The following is a 7,503-nucleotide window of genomic DNA, read 5'->3' as shown; positions in this document are numbered from 1 at the left end:
GCTTCGGTTAGGGCATTGAGCCATGAGGTGGCCGATTCCCTTGCATTTGAAACATGCCTTTGGCTGGTTGGTAGATGTATTTGCCCCCGGAAGAGTTGGCCGCGGGTTTGGTTTAGAAGAAGTTGCACTCGGATGGGACTGTTGTTCCATCCGCTTGTTTTCCCTCTCTCTATTACCTTGCCTTGGCCAAGCATTGGATGTTGGCAATTGATTTCTTTTCCAAGGAGTAGAAGAGGATGTAGTGGTTCGGCCACTAGGTGTCGTTAGAGGTAAGGCTTGCTTTTCCACATTCTCTGCATAAGATACCATTTGTTGAACTTCAAAGTGGTCTTGAAGCTCAACCTTCTTCCTAATTTCAGGATTTAATCCATTAAGGAACCTCGCCATGGTTGCTTCCGGATCCTCTTGTACATTGGCCCTTATCATCGCTACCTCCATTTGTTTGTGGTACTCATCAACCGAATTAGAACCTTGAGTGAGTCGTTGGAGCCGATTGTACAAGTCTGTGGTATAATGGAAGGGTACAAATCGTTTCCTCATCACTTGCTTCATTTCAGTCCAAGTGTCAATCGGTTGTTCCCTATTTCTCCTCCTTGTGGCACATACTTGCTCCCACCAAATAGATGCATAATCTTGAAATTCAATAGCTGCAAGTTTCACCTTTTTTTCTTCAGAGTAATTGTGAACTTCAAACATTTGCTCAACTCGCCTAACCCAATCCAAGTAAGCTTCAGGATCATTCTTCCCATGAAAGGTAGGCATCTTGGTCTTGATGGAACCAAGATTGTCATCGGTTCTCCTAGGTCGGTCTCGACCTTCTCTCGCTCCCCCTTGACTTTTCCTTGATCGAAAGGAGGTGTTAGAATGATATCCCTCATCATCCGCATCATGATCAGCACTCTGAACACTCGAAACCCTATTGTGTGTATCTCCGGTACCTCGTATCTCAATGGCAGCCAACCTGTCGGATATTTGTGTCATGACAAATTCATGTCTCTCCACTTGTTTTTGAAGAACTTGGAGCACCAGTTTGAGTGACACGTCGGTCTCAGACGACTCGGGCATGTTCCCCTCTTGAGACATATTGTCAAACCTGCAAAACAAGTGTATCCTAGTCTACCTTGCAAAGCACTCGTGTATCACTCAAGGAAACACACTCACTCTCAATTTTCCTTCTCGAAGTTCTTAAAACAACTCAAACTCTCAAAAATTCCAGAATTAATGACCCTATAAGCAAATAACAAGACACAAAGCAGAATTTTGCAAATCCTAGAAAAACTCTACCCGAAGCTGGAACTTTTTTTTTTTGAGCTGTTGTTTTGCTGAGTTTCTGGTCAGTACTTTGGAGGGTAAATGGTGCTTTTGAGGTGCTCAAATAATGTAAGAACCAGTCCTCAAATTTCAGTCAAATCGGCTCGTAAAAACTAGCTCAACCAATTTTAGAAATTCAAGAATTCAAAGGCGGTTTGGCTAAGGTCTTTGTGGCAGTTTAGGTTTGGTTTTGGAAACTGATTTGGGTGTGTTTGGGGCTGGTTAGGTCATTTGGTGTGACAGCCCCACCTCCCCCTAAGGCAAACCAAAGGGTTCGGCGGACTGCCTGTCCAACTCTCGCCGGGACTCAGTTGATCACTTCCATCCTCGAGCAAAAACCAGATCCAGCCCATACGAAAAATATAGCAATGATCCAAAAACTTAAACGAAAATATACATTACGATCTCAAAAAGAAGTACAACCGTCGAATATACAAAGGTTCCAAATCCACCATACAACCAGCCCGTGCCAAGCACTAGGGCGAGAACCATTACAAGAAAAAAAATCAAAAGCTAGACCAGCTAGTCTATACAGAGCTCTCATCCTTGCTCGCCTTCCCCTGTTAAGGAAAACAAAACTAAAGGGATGAGCTAAAAGCTCAGTGAGGTTCCAAACACATAAGCAACAATCCAACCCATACCTTAATATAGAAATCAAGAATTCAAGTAACATGTACAATGGAAAGCAATAATAACACATACATTAAAAGGATACGGGCTCACAAGGAGCCAAATGTTCCCGCGTTCGCTCGTTCTCCAGACATTTCCTCCTTCCTGCAATCTTTTGAAAATGCATTTTTTTTTCTTTTGTAAATAAAACCCGCGCTCATTTGGTCATTCATTTCATTCACCCCCTCCTGGACATTGTTCAGGCTCTACCAACCTCCACCAACCTACAAAGGTAATACTCGAGTATACCAAAACGTTCACCCAGGTCACCATATCGCCCGACCGAGTCCGCTTCTGGCTCGAGTCGATCGGTAACAAGGGGCAGTGGCCAGTTCAGCCAAAAGGCTTACATTCATGCACAAGTAACATTTCAATCATTGAAAATTTCACAATCATTTAGGCTGAGTGCGATAAAGTACACACTAGCCTAGAAAACTCGTTTTGATAATCATTAAAAGCACTTAACACGTTATCAAACAATAACACAAGTCATGAAGTCAAGAAGTCATGAAGTCAAGAAAAATATAGCAAACAAGGAACACTCACCTAGTTATGCAAAAATAACGTCCAAAATACCCCACCGGGTATTACCCTCAGTCACCAATGAAAACCTAAGATTTAACGAGAAAGAATATAGCACAACCAATTAGGTGAAATCGAAGGAACCCAATAAAGAATGAGTAAAACGCATAAAAAATGACTTTAAAGTGAAACGGGGCATTTGGACTGATGGTCGGAAATATCTAGGGTTTCATAAACCAAACGCAAAACTAAACTAAAAAGGGTTATAAAATTTTGCGGCAAAAAGCACTTGGACCAAAGACAAGTTGGAATCCAACTAGCCTTCAAGTAAAATTTTGGCAGCAAATCCCTTGTGTTTACCTATTTTCCAGCCATTAATGGCTTCATATTTCCTCAAATCAGTCCCAACATCTCACACAAATAATTTCATCTCCAAAAGCCGTTCACTAGGCTTAAAGTCATTCAAGTACAAGTCATAAACCAAGGCCAAATACTACTGAAAGAGAGTTCCATAAGCATACATAAGCATTAGAGGAAACCAGAAAAATCCGGAAAAGATTTAGCTTTAACCTTGAAAAAAATAGTTTTTGACATCATTTTGCGGTAATGGCACCAAAGGCACAACGAGTATCGGATGAAGGTGTAAGACCCACCGTTTCGAAGCTAAGAGATAGGGTTACAATGTTCCAGAAGGCAACTCTGTCCAGTTTCGAGTGTAACAATGACAAAAATGCAAGATACTACACCAGAACCGGAAAAATAGATTCACAAAACGTACTCTGGTGTAAACATCATAAAACAGGCTACCGAAGTCCAAATCCAGAAATTCCAAAGCCAGCCGAAAGCTAAGGAACAGGGATACATTTCATCAGAAGACCTCAACAACCAATTCAGAAGCATTATTAACCAAAATAACCCATTACAGACGCACTTCTCAATTTCGAGTAAAACCAGAACAGCAATAGTAATTTCGACTTTTCTCATTCTACACTACAACTTTCATGTTTTAAGACAAGGCCAATTCGGCCTCTAACTAGGATCTATAAAACCAGGCAGAATGTACCTTAATCAAACCCTAATTTTTCCAATTTTCTTCCAAAACAGAAATTGATTGTAATTACCCACTTTTTCCACCTCCTAGAGTCCTTACATACCATTTCTAATCATCATAGATAGCCACACAATCAAGTTCATAGTAAAACAGAAAAATCCCCAATAATTAAAAAACTTCATCAATTCAACCAAAAATCAAGATTTAATCCATAAAATTGCATCTCATACCACCACTAATCATGATTTAAGCATCATTAGAGGAAGGAAAGTGGTTCTTCACAACTCACCTTAGAAACAAGAGAGAGAGAGCAATAGGTCCTCTTAGCTTTCCAAATAACTCCATAAATCAACTCACTAACACTAATTGAAGAGGTTTTATGGAGAAATTGCAAGTTTCAATGGTTGGTTGGATGGATTTGAGCTAAATGGAAGCAAACCTTGAAGAGTTTCTTTCTTTCTTTTGGAGAGAGAGAGCCGGCCACAATGAAGAGCAAAATGGAGAAATTTTGGTTATTTTTTTGATTTAATTAGTCAATTGGTAAGACCATGAATAGTGGTCTTAAAGGTAAACCCACTCAAATGGTGACACTTGTCACCTTTTATTAAATACTTACCTAACTTGTCTCTCTTATACCAATCCACTTAGCCTCCTCTAATTATCTCTTAACACCCGGTAAATTAATTCCAGTACCCAAAACTTAACCTAATTGGCCAAATTTTTTCAAACTTTTCGCACTAGTGGGTCCCACGTCCGGTATACGCTCTTAATTTTTCAAAATCTATTCGATACTAGAAAAATCATCTAAAAACTATATCTGCTCCTTAAAAATATCTAGAAATTTTTCCTACTCACGAAAATGCAGAAAACAAGCCATGAAAATAATAAAACCTAGAAAATGAAAAAATTACGGGTTCTCACATTTGGGGTCGTTGGAATTCAATTAAGATTAGAGACTCAAGAATTGGAAACCAATCAAGATTTGGAGACTCAAATTTTGGGAAACAATCAAGATTTGGAGACTAATTAAGAATTGGAAACCAATCAAGAATTGGAAACTCAAGATTTGGGATACTTGATTTTCTTTGTGTGAGAGCCGATTCCTTCTTCTCTTCTTTTTTTTTTCGTTCTCTTTTTTTTTTTTTTTGTTTCGGCTCTTCAAGGAACACAAATTCAGGTCATACCAACAAGTTCAAGAAAACGGATGAAAGGTTATGCAAATTCCAAGAAGACCCTAGTTCTTGATTTATTGTTCAAGAACGTTCAAAACAAGATTTCTTAGTCCAAGAACTTCAAGAATTTGTTCAAGAAGCTCAAGAACTTTCCCAAATTACGTTGTGGTGGTTAGGGTTTGCAAGAACAACAACCAATACTCAAGAAATAGGCAAAACAGAATTTCAGCAATACTCAAAAGAGAATTCCAGCAATACTCTAGCAACTTGGACACTAAAACAATATAAGGTACGTGACTCTTTTTTTTTTTTTTTTGTCTTTAAACCCTAACAACCCAAACACAAGTATAACAAACCCAAGAATTTGGATAGAAAAACACAAAAAGACAACACCCAAACAGATTTTTTTTTTACTCGGGTGAACAGTAACGTGAACAGTACGCTACAGTACGATAAATAGTAATCGCTACAGTATATATATATATATATATTTTTTTTTTTGAAAAAAAAACACAAACTAACAAGATATGAACAACTTCAATTAAAAGAGAATTAACCTGATGCTCTGATTACCAACTGATGAGTAACCCTAGGGGAAGACCCTCCTAGAACCTCCCAACCTTGTAATTATCAGAGTTGGATCTTTTCTCCCAACAGAAATTGAACTCGATTGTTCTCATGAACTCAAGACCTCTGACACACAAACGTAATAAGCAACCTTAAGCAAATAAGGATGGATGAAGCGACACCATGATTAGGGAACAAACTAATCGATAAAGTCTGATTTGAATCCTAAGCTATAAACTCAAGAATTGAAGAGTAAGTTCCATTAAAAACTTGAAGAAAAATTCCTCACGATTTCTAGTTGTAATAATCTGTCCTTTCGCTCATACAATAGGTGCCTTTTATAGCCTAAAACTAGGGCAAATCCGGCCTACATAAACCTGGAATAGGAATTCGGTCCGCATAAAGAGCCAGCTCTTTAAGGCTTCCCAATAAGGTCCAATAAGTAATAAAATAGCCAGCTCTTTAAGGCTTCCCGATAAGGCCCAATAAATAATAAAATACTCAACGACTAACAACTACTAAACTAGGCAGTCTTAAGACAACTACCAACTAAGCTAACAAGTATGAGATCATTCTTTCACTTCAAACGTACAAGTGAACAAGGTAACTTCATGGTCCATCAAATCTTCAAACTTAGCTTGCTCCTTGCTTGTATGGTGAATGATCAAGACTTGTAAAGCTTCCTTCACCTTCTTGGATTTTGATCTTGTCATCGGACCACCAATGTTGACCAAAGGATCCTTGACCCAAGATTGAAGTTGTTGCACACCCGTATCCGCAAAATTCTGGGCAGAATGTTCATATGAAGAGATGATTTAACACTTGGGGTTGCCACGGGGAAGAAGACAACAAACAGGAGTATGAAAGGCCACTTTCCTCATGTCAAACAAGAGTTCCAGATTTTCCTCAGGACAATGTTAAATGATAAAGCATGGTACGGGCAGTATTAAAGCCAACAAAAACAATTTAAAGCTCCTTCAAATGTAATGATCTAAACCCAACAAGTTCAGCCATACCAAGCTGGACAATGTGAAAACAGATTGGAATGAGTGCCTACATGTCATGACTCTCAAAGCACAATCGAACCCAATGTTTCAAATGAAATCCAAACCAAAATAAGCTACAGGAAGACGCAAGTTTTGTCCAGAATTTGGCTGAAGAAACATAACAAAATATCCAGGCTTCATGTCCAGGAAAAAAAACCAACTTAGCAATACCAAAAGACTGGAAACTTTCCTTGCCTCATCCAAGGGAAACTTTGGTAACCAAAAGTACAGCACTTCATGGTATTTTACTCAACAATCAAAAACAGGACCTTGAACTAGATTCTCATTCGACAGCCAAGAAAAAGAAAAACTGTTATGACAGAAAAATCTGGACTGCTAAATCGACTCCCACAACATCCAAGTGAGCAAAAGACTCAGCTTTGGGACGTATAATGACAAGGAACGCATGAAACATCATATGTCTAGCAATCAGATTTCATAAGGAAATGAAAAATAGAACAGAGAAAGGATCGCAGGCTACCTGTTAACAGCTTTGAACTTGCAACGGCAGATTCTGATGCAATAGCTTCGTGGGTTCCTTTCGATTTCCCTCCTAGCCGTGGCTTCTTCTTTTTCCTCTTTCCGTCTCTCTTTGATTTTCGTTTCTAAACGCCAACTCTACTCAGTCCTCCCTTTGCTTGTTTTTCACTCTTACTTCACAAAGCTCTCGGTTCACTTCTTGCCGTCACCCTCAATCTTTCCTCTCTCTCTGTCTCCTTACTCGAACAGCCATCCCCAACTCTCTAATCTCTCCCTTTTCCTTTTTAGTTTCAGATCTTAGAACTCAGCCACCACTGCCCTTTCTATTTCTGTCCAGCCCTCCCCAAAAAACTTCCCCGTCGTTGTTTTGTTTTCCTTTCTAGCAGCCGCCCTTCCTCTATTTTTCCTTTCAGCCGCAGCTCCCTTTTTTCTTCACTTCCTTAGCCGCTGTTTTTCTTTCTTGCTGTTCCAAAAACCTCTCTCCCCCTTGCGGCTGCTGTTTCCTTTTAGCTTTTATATGGGAGCCCCACCAAAACCTAAACCCAGCCGTTCCTGCTATATTTGCAACCAAGGAGCCGTCTAGTCCTTTCTTGCAAAACTGCAAAAAGATGCAGCATGCATGCGACACCTCTTTTTTTTTCAACTAATTAATTAATTAAACAAAATTGATAATAATAATAATAAT

The sequence above is a fragment of the Coffea arabica genome, chromosome 9e (genome assembly GCF_036785885.1).
Source record: "Coffea arabica cultivar ET-39 chromosome 9e, Coffea Arabica ET-39 HiFi, whole genome shotgun sequence".
Taxonomy (NCBI): domain Eukaryota; kingdom Viridiplantae; phylum Streptophyta; class Magnoliopsida; order Gentianales; family Rubiaceae; genus Coffea; species Coffea arabica.
Note: the sequence above shows the minus strand (reverse complement) of the source record.